The sequence below is a fragment of the Oncorhynchus masou genome, chromosome 3, assembly GCF_036934945.1.
Source record: "Oncorhynchus masou masou isolate Uvic2021 chromosome 3, UVic_Omas_1.1, whole genome shotgun sequence".
Classification (NCBI taxonomy): Eukaryota; Metazoa; Chordata; class Actinopteri; order Salmoniformes; family Salmonidae; genus Oncorhynchus; species Oncorhynchus masou.
Genome location: NC_088214.1, coordinates 30406925 through 30422993, shown reverse-complemented (window position 1 = coordinate 30422993; position 16069 = coordinate 30406925).

Below are 16069 nucleotides of genomic sequence, written 5' to 3'. Positions count from 1 at the left end.
AGAGTTTTGGAGAGAAAAGAAAGAAGGGATACTGGTCTGTAGTTGTTGACATCGGAGGGATCGAGTGTAGGTTTTTTCAGAAGGGGTGCAACTCTCGCTCTCTTGAAGACGGAAGGGACGTAGCCAGCGGTCAGGGATGAGTTGATGAGCGAGGTGAGGTAAGGGAGAAGGTCCCCGGAAATGGTCTGGAGAAGAGAGGAGGGGATAGGGTCAAGCGGGCAGGTTGTTGGGCGGCCGGCCCAAACTGGAAGTCTTCCATCTAGCTTGGAAAGACAGTACCGTGCAGTACCGAAGAGCCCTTACTGCTGCTCGATCATCCTATTTTTCTAACTTAATTGAGGAAAATAAGAACAATCCGAAATTCCTTTTTGATATTGTCGCAAAGCTAACTAAAAAGCAGCATTCCCCAAGAGAGGATGACTTTCACTTTAGCAGTGATAAATTCATGAACTTCTTTGAGGAAAAAATTATGATTATTAGAAAGCAAATTACAGACTCCTCTTTAAATCTGCGTATTCCTTCAAAGCTCAGTTGTCCTGAGTTTGCACAACTCTGCCTGGACCTAGGATCAAGAGAGACGCTCAAGTGTTTTAGTACTATATCTCTTGACACAACGATAAAAATAATCATGGCCTCTAAACCTTCAAGCTGCATACTGGACCCTATTCCAACTAAACTACTGAAAGAGCTGCTTCCTGTGCTTGGCCCTCCTATGTTGAACATAATAAACGGCTCTCTATCCACCGAATGTGTACCAAACTCACTAAAAGTGGCAGTAATAAAGCCTCTCTTGAAAAAGCCAAACCTTGACCCAGAAAATATAAAAAACTATCGGCCTATATCGAATCTTCCATTCCTCTCAAAAATCTTAGAAAAGGTTGTGGCGCAGCAACTCACTGCCTTCCTGAAGACAAACAATGTATACGAAATGCTTCAGTCTGGTTTTAGACCCCATCATAGCACTGAGACGGCACTTGTGAAGGTGGTAAATGATATTTTAATGGCATCGGACCGAGGCTCTGCTTCTGTCCTCGTGCTCCTAGACCTTAGTGCTGCTTTTGATACCATCGATCACCACATTCTTTTGGAGAGATTGGAAACCCAAATTGGTCTACACGGACAAGTTCTGGCCTGGTTTAGATCTTATCTGTCGGAAAGATATCAGTTTGTCTCTGTGAATGGTTTGTCCTCTGACAAATCAGCTGTAAATTTCGGTGTTCCTCAAGGTTCCGTTTTAGGACCACTATTGTTTTCACTATATATTTTACCTCTTGGGGATGTTATTCGAAAACATAATGTTAACTTTCACTGCTATGCGGATGACACACAGCTGTACATTTCAATGAAACATGGTGAAGAACCAAAATTGCCTTTGCTAGAAGCATGTGTTTCAGACATAAGGAAGTGGATGGCTGCAAACTTTCTACTTTTAAACTCGGACAAAACAGAGATGCTTGTTCTAGGTCCCAAGAAACAAAGAGATCTTCTGTTGAATCTGACAATTAATCTTAATGGTTGTACAGTCGTCTCAAATAAAACTGTGAAGGACCTCGGCGTTACTCTGGACCCTGATCTCTCTTTTGAAGAACATATCAAGACATTTCAAGGACAGCTTTTTTCCATTTACGTAACATTGCAAAAATCAGAAACTTTCTGTCCAAAAATGATGCAGAAAAATTCATCCATGCTTTTGTCACTTCTAGGTTAGACTACTGCAATGCTCTACTTTCCAGCTACCCAGATAAAGCACTAAATAAACTTCAGTTAGTGCTAAATACGGCTGCTAGAATCCTGACTAGAACCAAAAAATTTGATCATATTACTCCAGTGCTAGCCTCCCTACACTGGCTTCCTGTCAAAGCAAGGGCTGATTTCAAGGTTTTACTGCTAACCTACAAAGCATTACATGGGCTTGGTCCTACCTATCTCTCTGATTTGGTCCTGCCGTACATACCTACACGAACGCTACGGTCACAAGACGCAGGCCTCCTAATTGTCCCTAGAATTTCTAAGCAAACAGCTGGAGGCAGGGCTTTCTCCTATAGAGCTCCATTTTTATGGAACGGTCTGCCAACCCATGTCAGAGACGCAAACTCGGTCTCAACCTTTAAGTCTTTACTGAAGACTCATCTCTTCAGTGGGTCATATGATTGAGTGTAGTCTGGCCCAGGAGTGGGAAGGTGAACGGAAAGGCTCTGGAGCAACGAACCACCCTTGCTGTCTCTTCCTGGCCGGTTCCCCTCTTTCCACTGGGATTCTCTGCCTCTAACCCTATTACAGGGGCTGAGTCACTGGCTTACTGGGGCTCTCTCATGCCGTCCCTGGAAGGGGTGCGTCACCTGAGTGGGTTGATTCACTGATGTGGTCATCCTATCTGGGTTGGCACCCCCCCTTGGGTTGTGCCATGGCGGAGATCTTTGCGGGCTATACTCAGCTTTTTCTCAGGATGGTAAGTTGGTGGTTGAAGATATCCCTCTAGTGGTGTGGGGGCTGTACTTTGGCAAAGTGGGTGGGGTTATATCCTTCCTGTTTGGCCCTGTCCGGGGGTGTCCTCGGGTGGGGCCACAGTGTCTCCTGACCCCTCCTGTCTCAGCCTCCAGTATTTATGCTGCAGTAGTTTATGTGTCGGGGGGCTAGGGTCAGTTTGTTATATCTGGAGTACTTCTCCTGTCCAATTCGGTGTCCTGTGTGAATCTAAGTGTGCGTTCTCTAATTCTCTCCTTCTCTCTCTCGGAGGACCTGAGCCCTAGGACCATGCCCCAGGACTACCTGACATGATGACTCCTTGCTGTCCCCAGTCCACCTGGCCGTGCTGCTGCTCCAGTTTCAACTGTTCTACCTCATTATTATTCGACCATGCTGGTCATTTATGAACATTTGAACATCTTGGCCATGTTCTGTTATAATCTCCACCCGGCACAGCCAGAAGAGGACTGGCCACCCCACATATGCTCTCTCTAATTCTCTTTCTTTCTCTCTCTGAGCCCTAGGACCATGCCCCAGGACTACCTGACATGATGACTCCTTGCTGTCCCCAGTCCACCTGGCCGTGCTGCTGCTCCAGTTTCAACTGTTCTGCCTTATTATTATTCGACCATGCTGGTCATTTATGAACATTTGAACATCTTGGCCATGTTCTGTCATAATCTCTACCCGGCACAGCCAGAAGAGGACTGGCCACCCCACATAGCCTGGTTCCTCTCTAGGTTTCTTCCTAGGTTTTGGCCTTTCTTGGGAGTTTTTCCTAACCACCGTGCTTCTACACCTGCATTGCTTACTGTTTGGGGTTTTAGGTTGGGTTTCTGTACAGCACTTTGAGATATCAGCTGATGTACGAAGGGCTATATAAATTGATTCGATTTGATTTGATAATCAGTGCAATGTTAATGATGATTGTAGAGTAAGTCATTTTTTATGCCAATAAAGCTACCTCTTCCAATTCAGCTCTAAATGTCAGCCTAGTGTCATAGACTAGACGTATAATAGTACATTTGAATCTGGTACACTCAAATTAGCATGAAATGTTATGTTTGTTATGGTTACATAAAACAGAAAGTTACTTAAGTCAAATCCTTAACCCTTTTCACCAACCCTTCCCCTAATTTAACCCTTTAACATAACTCCTAATGCTAACGTTAATGTTAGCCACCTCGTCACATAGCTAACTTCAGCATCAACAAATTGGAAGTCATAACATATCATACATTTAGCAAAGTCTTAGCATATTATACAAATTATAATTCTTAAAATATCTTGAAAATGTATGATAGACATCCACAAATTAGTGCATAATATTAGTACACAATATATACGAAATGTAACAACAAATGGAGTGGTTGGATTTACTTACAGGATAATACGAAATGCTCTGAGACCAGGTTGTAAATGTCGATGTAAGAGACATTAAAATTCCATTACAATATCTCATAGATTAGAAAATAGACCATTGCTTAATTTTTACAGTTGGCCAAGTAGTGTTACTTAGATGAATTTAGAAAAAGCAATATTCAGTATTGTGAATAGAGTAATCATCAACCAGCATCAACCACAAGAGGGCCACATTATCAATCATGTTGCTTTCTACTCTAAAATGACTTGTTTACAGTATTTGAACATCCCCGCTGTGCAGCATGGTCTAGGCCTGTGCTGCTTCAAAAACAGAAACCAAGATAGCACACCAGTTTCTATATTGTAACATCAGGGTGTCTTGCTCTTTGTATCCTAAGATAAGTATGGGACATTGGCTGTGGACCTCTGTGGTTCTTGCTGCACTTATCTTTGGTAGGAAATGGCTCTCCCTATCTTTTTCTCATACCCTGATGTCACAGGAACTGTTTTGCAATTAATTGTTCTTTCATAACCCATTAATATTATCACCTATAATGTACCTAAAGTGCAGATTATCAAAATCCTGAGACATTTGTAAGTCAGTTTGTTTGGGGTGTTGCAATGACAGATAGAAAAATCTGACTACACAGACCATGAAGAACCATCCAAATATCAATTAGATATGATGTTACTAACACGTTTTCCACAAAAATGTCATATGAAACCTTGTGGTCCCGTGGCATTCTTCTTTGTTTCCAGAGTGCAGCAGAGCAGACAGTGTTACTCAGTTGAAGAGAGAAGTGACTGCTTATGAAGGAGAAGATGTGTCTCTCAGCTATAAATATAACACCAGTTAATCAGCTCCATCTTCTGGTACATTAAATCCACATATTATTACCCTGAATATGTTTTGCAGAAGGATGGACCAGGGGGTATTGATGATAGGTTCAAGTGGAGATTTAACCTCTACGGGATCGTTGAGCTAACGTGCGCTAATTTGATTAGCAATAGGTTGTAAGTAAACAAGAAAACATCCCAGGACATAGACATATCTTATATGGGCAGAAAGCTTACATTTGTAACATCTGTGTCAAACTCACACTCCCAAACACTGAGATCCCCTGAATTCATCCCACTTTCCAGCTCACTCTCCAGATCCCAATCACCGGGATTCTAATCACCTGTTCACACACCTGCATGTAATCATCCCACGCGATTTAGTTCAGTTCCTTGCACCTCATCACTGTGAGGTATTGTTTGTTTTGAGACACACTTTTTCTGAGCTTTTACCTGCCTCACTCACAATGCCTTTCGCCTATTCCTTGCCTGTACTGTTGCCATTTTTGAATCTACCGTGTATGACCTTCTGCCCTCCCCTGGACCCAGCTATCTTCCTCATCCTATGGTGCCTTTCACTAAACACCTGCTGTGCTCTGCCCTTGAAACCAGCTCTCTGTCTCCCCAGTGTTCATTACAAAATTATTGTTAGTCTAACTGCACTGTCCAATTCACAGTAGCTATTTCAGTGAAAAAATACAATGCTATTGTTTGAGGAGAGTGCATAGTTATGTACATCAAAATGTATATACTAACCAATTAGGAACAATTGGGTAGACTTCATACAACATTTTTTAACAGAAATACAATAGTTCATTGGATCAATCTAAAACTTGCACATACACTGCTGCCATCTAGGATGCCATGCTGGATTGGTAAATTCTAATGCTAATGTCATTGTTTGAAATGAATATGAAATATTATTCATTTGAGATTTTTTGGGTTGATTTTCTTATTTTATTTGCATTATATAAAAATATCATCTGTAATGAAATGTGTAAAGTACACATTGGCAATACTGTGTGATATATATTTTTAATTCATTTTACATAAACTTGGAATGGAACAGCACTTCACCATAGTGATTATGTTCCCTGTACTCTATATATATCTGTTTCTATTACGTGTTGATACAGAGCTCATACGTGAAAGTATTGTTACTGATTTTTTACATCTTTCACAGTGGCAGTGATTCTGATTATGAGCCGCCAATGTCTAGGTGTCCATCTCCCTCTGAAGCTGGTTCATCCAGCCGGACCCCCGCTGTCTCCGGCTCCACACCTAACCGGCCATCTAGAGTAGAGAAGTCAGTGACAAAGAAGAGGAGGTGGGGAAGAAAGAAACCTGCAGACAGAGGGCCAGAGGGTCATTGGCACTCTGTGTTAGAAGATGATGTGGAACCAAATCCACCAGTTTTTAGACCCAAAAGGCAGCCAGGACCTCAACTGGACATGACTGCAAAGCACAGTCCCCTTCAACTTTTTCAACTGTTTTTCACCTCGTCAGTTGTTGATTTCCTGGTGGCGAACACCAATAAGTATGGGGCTAAGAAGCAGGCAGGAAAGAAAGAGGCATGGAAGACCATTTCCATGTCAGACCTTTTTTGCTACTTTTCAATGGTCATTTACATGGAGCTGGTGAAGTTGAAAACTCTAAGGGACTACTGGAAAACATCTCTCTATCAACTGCCTTTCCCCATCAATTGCCTTTCCCCAATTGCCTTTCCCCCTTTCCCCAAAAAACAGTTTTGCTACCGGTAATGGACTGAGTTATGATTCCGTTATGGAGTTATTGGATTTTCAACTGCTGGGGAAGGGCTACAAACTGTTTGTGGACAACTTCTACACAAGCCCTACCCTGTTTACAGAGCTGAGGAAGTGGGAGGTGTCGGCTTGTGGCACCATTCGTACCAACAGGGTGGGATTTCCAAAGACCAAGGTGAACGACATGCCTAAGCGGGCTGAGCGGGGTACCATGCGATGGATCCGTGAAGAGGGCCTGCTGTTTGTGAAGTGGATGGATACCAGAGAGGTGGTCATGTGCTCCAGTATCCACAAGTCCTTCAGTGAAGGAGATCACGTCATCAGGCGTGTGAAGAATGGTGCCGGGGCATGGACCACAAAAAATGTCCCCTTTCCAGCTGCTGTGAAGGACTACAACAAGAGCATGGGAGGTGTGGACCTGTCAGATGCACTGATAGGATACTACAATGTTCTTCACAAGACCATGAAATGGTACAAAACATTTTTCGATCATTTCATTGACATTGCTGCGGTGAATTCCTTCATCCTCCAGAAGGAAATGACCAAGAGCTGTGGACAGCCCCCCATCTCACAGCTAGCCTTCAGGGAGCTGCTCATCCAGGAGCTTGCTAGCTACAGCAAGTCTACTGCAGCACCTTCTGCTCCAATCAGTGGTGTTCACCTGCCCAGATTCAGCTCTGCAGGCATGAATGTGCCTCAGGGCAAAAAGGGCACAGTAGGGCGATGTCGTTGTGCCCTTTGCCACAGGAAATGCCCCATCACCTGCACCACCTGTTCAGTAAGCCTCTGCTTTACAGCAGAAAGAGACTGCAATGGGCCATAGCACCAGCAGCACAATATTGTGTAGAGGACTGAGGGTCTCCACAATATTGTATATAGAAAATGTGTAAATAGTTACCCGTTTTATTTGTTTGTTTATTATTATTTATTTATTTTATTATTTTTATCACATATATATTTATTTTTTTGGGGGGGGGTGTGTTAGAATATCCTAACCGATTTGCCAAAACTATAGTTTGTTAACAATACATTTGTGGAGTGGTTGAAAAACACGTTTTAATGACTCCAACCTAAGTGTATGTAAACCTCCGAATTCAACTGTATATATTTTTTTTTAAATAAAAATGCATGTTTTATTCATTGTATTATCTTTTACCAGATCTAATGTGTTCTATTCTCCTACATTCATTTCACATTTCCACAAACTTCAAATAGTTTCCTTTCAAATGGTATCAAGAATATGCATATCCTTGCTTCAGGTTCTGAGCTACAGACAGTTAGAATTGAGTATGTCATTTTACGCTAAATTTGAAAAAATGCCCATCTCAATTCCTTCACCAAATCAGCTCCCTTGATGATCCAGACGATACAGCTACTACTGTGCTCTGAAGTCCACTGTGACAACAGCCCCCTTCCAAAAACGATTTGATTGTGTGATATAAGACTCATAGAGAGCCGAGTGGAAGCTCCTCCTCAATGCTTCATAAGGCAGAGTTAAAGAAGTGGTTTCAAAAGCTCTTGACACGTACTGTGCGAGTGTGTTTGCTCTCTCCTTACGTATCCATCTCACAGTTGACATGGAATCTTGGCTGAATAAACTTCTGATCCTTGCTGCACTTTGTTGTGGTATGATAACTATCATTTATAATGATAACTATTCATTTATTTATTTGCTTACTGTCTTTTCTCCAACCCTTTTATTTTGTAAATATACATTTCAGTACAATACTACCAGTATTCATTTAATGCGTTTTTATCACCTCAATCATGTTCCTTGATTATTTTCCTCCTAATACAAATGTGTATTACATTATTTTCCAGAATGCAGAGGAGAAGATTCAGTCATTCAGCCACCAGGAGATGTGACCTCTACTGAGGGAGAACAGGTCACACTGGGCTGTCAATTTGATACTGTAGATGGAAATCCATATCTGTTCTGGTACAAGCAGAGAGCTGATGACTTCCCAAAGTATATGCTGAAACGGGCTACTTTTGGATCAGATAATGCCATTGAATTCCAGAGGAGATTCGATGCCCATCTCAATTTAACTACATTTAAATCAGAATCAAAATCAGTCCCCTTGACAATCCAGAGGTTACAGCTGTCTGACTCTGCTGTGTACTACTGTGCTCTGAGGCCCACTGTGACAACAGGATATACAGCTCCCTTACAAAAACTATTTGATAGTCTTATACTGTATAAGACTCTTAGAGAGCCTTGTGTACGCTCTTCCTTAATGCTTCCTAAGGCAGAGTTAAGGAAGTGGTTTCACAAGCCTATGAGACAAGTTTTCTCTCTCCTTATACCCATCTCACAGAATGCATGGAACCCTGTTTGAGGAATGTACTGATTCTTGCGGCATTTTGTTATGGTATTATAATATTATTTTCCTAATTCATTTGCTGCCTTTGATCTCATTCCTTTATTTTATTAAACATATTTCTCAGTATAATATGATCAGTATTAATGTCATGTTTGTAATCATATTACTCAATTATTTTCAGTAATTTTTCATGCCAATAAAGCTCTCTTCCAATTCAGGTCCAAATGTAGAAGTAAGAGACAATACAATTCCACTAAAATATCACATGGATTAGAAAATAGACGATTGTTTAATTTTTAGATTTGGTCTAATTGTGTTACTTAGACGCATTTAGAAAAAGCAAAAATCAATATTGTGTACAGAATAATGGAAAATCCAGCATCAACCACAAGGAGGCCACATTAACAAGTAAGTGTTGCTTTCTACTCTAAAATGACTTGTTTACAGTATTTGAACATCCCCTCTGTGCTGTGCTGCATGATCTAGGTCTGTGCTGCCACTAAGACAGGAATCAAGAAAGCACACCAGTTTCTATATTGTAACATCAGTTGTCTTGCTCTTTGTATCCTATGATAATTATGGGACATTGACTGTGGACCTCTGTTCTTCTTGCTGCACTTTGGTAGGATACTGATCTCATGATATTTTTCTCAATACCCTGATGTTACTGGAATCCTGACATTTAGTAACCATGTGACTTTAGGATTCTATCAATTAGATGTGATGTGACGAAAATATGTTCCACAAAAATGTCAGATAGAAAAGTCCCAAGGCATTTTGTTATGTTATTATCATGTTGTTTTTTATAATTAGTTTAGTCTTGGCTCCCAATCCTTTCTTTTATCAAACATATTTCTCAGTTCAACACTACAAGTATTAATTTTGTGTGTTTTTATTCACACAAATATGCTGCTTGATTATTTTCTCCCTAATACTAATGTGTATTACATTATTTTCCAAAATGCAGAGGAGAAGACTCAGTCATTCAGCCACCAGGAGATGTGACCACTAACCTTAACAGGTCACACTGGGCTGTCAATGTGATACTACAAATACAAATCCATAACTGTTGTGGTACAAACACGGAGCAAACGAGTACCCCAAGTGTATGCTGTGTACTACTGTGCTCGGTGGACCACTGTGACAACAGGATATACAACCCCTTACAAAAACATACTGACCTACACAATGACAATACACCTGTCTGTACAGTATACAACACCACTTTGAAATTGACACAGTAACTTTCTCACTACCTCCCTGATAGTACCAAGACTAGTGGTAGCAGATGATGATAATCACAGTGATGAGGATGAGGATGATAATGATAATGATGGTGATGATTATGCAATAAGTTATTTTTGATGCCAATAAAGCTATCTCTTCCAATTTAGCTCTAAATGTAGATGTAAGAGACATTAAAATGCCATTACTATGTCTCATGGATTAGAACACATACAGCTAGTAGAGCTAGTAGAGTCTAACTAAATTAATTCCAGAGAAAAAAGTTATACTCAGTATTGTGTACAGAGTAATGGAAAAGCCAACATCAACCACAAGGGGGCCACATTACCAAGTAAGTGTTGCTTCCTACTCGAAAATGACTTGTTTACAGTATTTGAACATCCCCTCTGTGCTGTGCTGCATGGTCTAGGTCTGTGCTGCTACAAAGACAGGAATCAAGAGAGCAAACCAGTTTCTATATTGTAACATCAGTGTGTCTTGCTCTTTGTATCCTATGATAATTATGGGACATTGGCTGTGGATCTCTGTTCTTCTTGCTGCACTTATCTTTGGTAGGTAATGGCTCTCATTATCTTTTTCTCAACACCCTGATGTTACTGGAACCCTGACATTTTCACAGAGTTATTCTTCTTTGTTTCCAGAGTGCAGAGGAGCAGACAGTGTTACTCAGTCAACGAGAGAAGTGACTGCTTATGAAGGAGAAGACGTGTCTCTCAACTGTGAATATAACACCAGTTTACCAGCTCCATCTCTCTTCTGGTACATTCAATACACAAACGATTACCCTGAATATGTTTTGCGGAAGGATGTCATTGGACCAGGGGATATTGATGATAGATTCAAGGATAGATTTGATGCCCATCTCAATTCCATCACCAAATTAGTACCCTTGACGATCCAGAGGGTGCAGCTGTCTGACTCTGCTGTGTACTACTGTGCTCTGAAGCCCACTGTGACAACAAGATATACAGCCTCATTACAAAAACACCATGTGTGCACGTGGGTGTGTACAGTACTTTGTGTTTTTTTTTAAGTCAATGGGAGGTGTTATACACTGCTCAAAAAAATAAAGGGAACACTTAAACAACACAATGTAACTCCAAGTCAATCACACTTCTGTGAATTCAAACTGTCCACTTAGGAAGCAACACTGATTGACAATAAATTTCACATGCTGTTGTGCAAATGGAATAGACAACAGGTGGAAATTATAGGCAATTAGCAAGACACCCCCAATAAAGGAGTGGTTCTGCAGATGGGGACCACAGACCACTTTTCAGTTCCTATGCTTCCTGGCTGATGTTTTGGTCACTTTTGAATGCTGGCGGTGCTTTCACTCTAGTGGTAGCATGAGACGGAGTCTACAACCCACACAAGTGGCTCAGGTAGTGCAGCTCATCCAGGATGGCACATCAATGCGAGCTGTGGCAAGAAGGTTTGCTGTGTCTGTCAGCGTAGTGTCCAGAGCATGGAGGCACTACCTGGAGACAGGCCAGTACATCAGGAGACGTGGAGGAGGCCGTAGGAGGGCAACAATCCAGCAGCAGGACCGCTACCTCTGCCTTTGTGCAAGGAGGAGCAGGAGGAGCACTGCCAGAGCCCTGCAAAATGACCTCCAGCAGGCCACAAATGTGCATGTGTCTGCTCAAACGGTCAGAAACAGACTCCATGAGGGTGGAATGAGGGCCCGACGTCCACAGATGGGGGTTATGCTTACAGCCCAACACCGTGCAGGTCGTTTTTCATTTGCCAGAGAACACCAAGATTGGCAAATTCGCCAATGGCACCCTGTGCTCTTCACAGATGGAAGCAGGTTCACACTGAGCACATGTGACAGTCTGGAGACGACGTGGAGAACGTTCTGCTGCCTGCAAAATCCTCCAGCATGACCGGTTTGGCGGTGGGTCAGTCATGGTGTGGGGTGGTATTTCTTTGGGGGGCCGCACAGCCCTCCATGTGCTCACCAGAGGTAGCCTGACTGCCATTAGGTACCGAGATGAGATCCTCAGACCCCTTGTGAGACTATATGCTGGTGCAGTTGGCCCTGGGTTCCTCCTAATGCAAGACAATGCTAGACCTCATGTGGCTGGAGTGTGTCAGCAGTTCCTGCAAGAGGAAGGCATTGATGCTATGGACTGGCCCGCCCGTTCCCCAGACCTGAATCCAATTGAGCACATTTGGGACATCATGTCTCGCTCCATCCACCAACGCCACATTGCACCATAGACTGTCCAGGAGTTGGCGGATGCTTTAGTCCAGGTCTGGGAGGAGATCCCTCAGGAGACCATCCGCCACCTCATCAGGAGCATGCCCAGGTGTTGTAGGGAGGTCATACAGGCACTTGGAGGCCACACACACCACTGAGCCTCATTTTGACTTGTTTTAAGGACATTACATCAAAGTTTGATCAGCCTGTAGTGTGGTTTTGCAGTTTAATTTTGAGTGTGACTCCAAATTCAGACCTCCATTGGTTGATAAATTTGATTTCCATTGATAATTTTTGTGTGATTTTGTTGTCAGCACATTCAACTATGTGAAGAAAAAAGTATTTAATAAGAATAGTTCATTCATTCAGATCTAGGATGTGTTATTTTAGTGTTCCCTTTATTTTTTTGAGCAGGTCATAATTGAGGCAGAGAAAAGGAAATGCCTTTTATAGCTGACAGAGAGAAACCAGGGGAGTCATTCTGTCATAACAGTATACTTGTGTTCACTCTTTTCACTGTATTAAATAATACCAGTGACCAGATGTTATATTTGGAAATAAAATGAAAGGCATGTATGACTAAACATTCTAAACATTCTCTCATAGAAATATCATTGATTCTATCTTTACAGTGATTTAGTAAACTAAACCTTCGTCACCACCACCACACTTCATTAAGAGAAAGCATTGAATGGGTTTTATGTCAAAGTGAAGAGCTACAAATGATCCTGTTCAAAGTGTACATATGATGACAAGTGACATATTTCAGTTTGTTTGTTGGTCCAACATATAGTAGATGAATGATGATGTTACTTGGTTTGATCTGGATGTTCTCTACAATTTGTAAGTGATCCTGTATTGTTGATGCTAGTTAGTTTTTTAAATTCCTGTCAATTGTTTTAGTTTCTCTATGTTCTTTACAGGACAGATTGCTGGGGATCACATTAGTCCTGCAAAGCATGACGCCATAGGAACAGAGGGAGAACCTGTGACTCTGGGCTGCTCATATGATATACGCTGTAAATGTATTGACCTTTAATGGTACAGGCATTACCCGAACCAGGCTCCTCAGTTCTACAGTATAAAGGTGCAAGATCCGAAAGCGGTAGGGAACATATACATCCACAACGTCTCAGACATCTACTCAACTGATCATAACAAGTCTCACCCTGGCAGACAGCACTCTACTACTGTGCTCTCAGAGAATATACCCCATGAGACAATGTGTAAAAGATGCTGTTCTAAAACCAGCTGAGCAGAAATGCTTTGATGAAGCGGGGATCAAATTTGAACATCAAACCACAATTCCATAACATAATGGCAGAGGTTGAGATCAGAGTATTCTGATGTGCTTTGTGCAATCACCAGGTGGTCTAGTGTTTCTCTGTCTTCATATTCAATGAACTGTGAGAAAAAATGTATTCTTCTCTCTTCAACTAGTAGTTTTCAATTCCTTAATTTCTTTATGTGGTTGGAAAAGCACTTGGGAATATGACAAAGTGCAAAAATATTGTTATTTGTAGTTACTCCTCACAATTTATACCACTTGGTGGTGTAGTATGAAAGTCAACCTGAAGGGGGCAACCTAACAAAGCACACAAACCCTTGAATCAGAGGATGCTGTACAGACAGACACCTCCCCATGGTTTACTACTGCATGTAATACAGAACAACATGAAACATCAACAGTAGGACAGAGGGTGTCAAAGCTCTGTGATAGATCAGCATTGTTCCTTACATTTTCCACTTCAAACTGACTGACTAGTCATGAGAAATTGCCTGATCCTTCATGTTCTGGCTGCAAGCTGCTTTGGTATAACATAACTCTGTTCATCTGTCTCTTTCTGTGCATTTGCTCATTTTATTTATATACATTATTATTATATGTTGTGAAGATATATTTATCTTTATTTTCAGGGTACAGAGCAGAAGAGAGTGTACTACAGCCAACAGAAGATGTAATGGTCGTAGAAGGACAACCAACAAAACTCAGTTGTACATTTGATACAACTTATCAATCACCATATCTCTTCTGGTACAAACAACAAGGAAATGGCAAACCCATGTTTATGCTGAGAGAGGATAAATTTGGAACTGGGGAAACTGCTACTGAGTTCAAGGAGAGATTTCATGCCCGTCTGAATGTCACAGCAAAGTCATTCCCCTTGACGATCCAGAGGTTACAGCTGTCTGACTCTGCTGTGTACTACTGTGCTCTGAGGCCCACTGTGACAACAGGATATACAGTCTCATTACAAAAACTATTTGATAGTATGATATAACTCTCTAAGAGAGCCTAGTGGAAGCTCCTCCTCAATACTTCCTTCGGCAGAGTTAAAGAAGTGGTGACACATGCGAGTGTTTGCTCTCTCCTTACCTACCCATCTCACAGTAGACATGGAATCTTGGCTGAAGAATATTCTGATCCTTGCTGCATTTTGTTGTGGTATGATAAAAAATATATATATTTGCTTACTAGCCATTGCTTAAATGATACCTTTCTATTATCATGTAAAATAAAGTTGCTCAATCTATATGCTTCTAGTGATTTATTGTGTATAAATCATCAAACACCCTTTCTTTTTCTACATACATCATTTCTCTCCAGAATGCAGAGGAGACAGAGTGTTACAGACAAAAGGAGTTGAGACGGCTACTGAAGGAGAACAAATAACACTTGTCTGTCATTATGAAACAGACTATCCAAGTCCATATCTATTCTGGTACAAACAGGGAGAAAACGATTTCCCCAAGTATATGCTTATGCGGTTCAATTTTGGAACTGGGGACAAAGCTGCTGACTTCAAGGAGAGATTTCATGCTGATCTAGATGCCAACTCCAAATCAGTCCCCTTGACGATCCAGAGGGTGCAGCTGTCTGACTCTGCTGTGTACTACTGTGCTCTGAAGCCCACTGTGACAACAGGAGATACAACCCCTTTACAAAAACATACTGAGCTACACAATGACAATACACCTGTCTGTACAGTATACAACACCACTTTGAAATTGACACAGTAACTTTCACACTACCTCCTTGATACTACCAAGACTAGTGGTAAGCAGATGATGACAATCAGTGCAATGTTAATGATGATTGTAGAGTAAGTCATTTTTTATGCCAATAAAGCTACCTCTTCCAATTCAGCTCTAAATGTCAGCCTAGTGTCATAGACTAGACGTATAATAGTACATTTGAATCTGGTACACTCAAATTAGCATGAAATGTTATGTTTGTTAAGGTTACATAAAACAGAAAGTTACTTAAGGCAAATCCTTAACCCTTTTAACCAACCCTTCCCCTAATTTAACCCTTTAACATTGCTCCTAATGCTAACGTTAATGTTAGCCACCTCGTCACATAGCTAACTTCAGCATCAACAAATTGGAATTCATAACATATCATACATTTAGCAAAGTCGTAGCATATTATACAAATTATAATTCTTAAAATATCTTTAAAATGTATGATAGACATCCACAAATTAGTGCATAATATTAGTACACAATATATACTACGGAGCTGCCTACGGAGCTGTGAGGGGAACGGCACCGCAGTACCTCCAGGCTCTGATCAGGCCCTACACCCAAACAAGGGCACTGCGTTCATCCACCTCTGGCCTGCTCGCCTCCCTACCACTGAGGAAGTACAGTTCCCACTCAGCCCAGTCAAAACTGTTCGCTGCTCTGGCCCCCCAATGGTGGAACAAACTCCCTCACGACGCCAGGACAGCGGAGTCAATCACCACCTTCCGGAGACACCTGAAACCCCACCTCTTTAAGGAATACCTAGGATAGGATAAAGTAATCCTTCTCACCCCCCCTTAAATGATTTAGATGCACTATTGTAAAGTGGCTGTTCCACT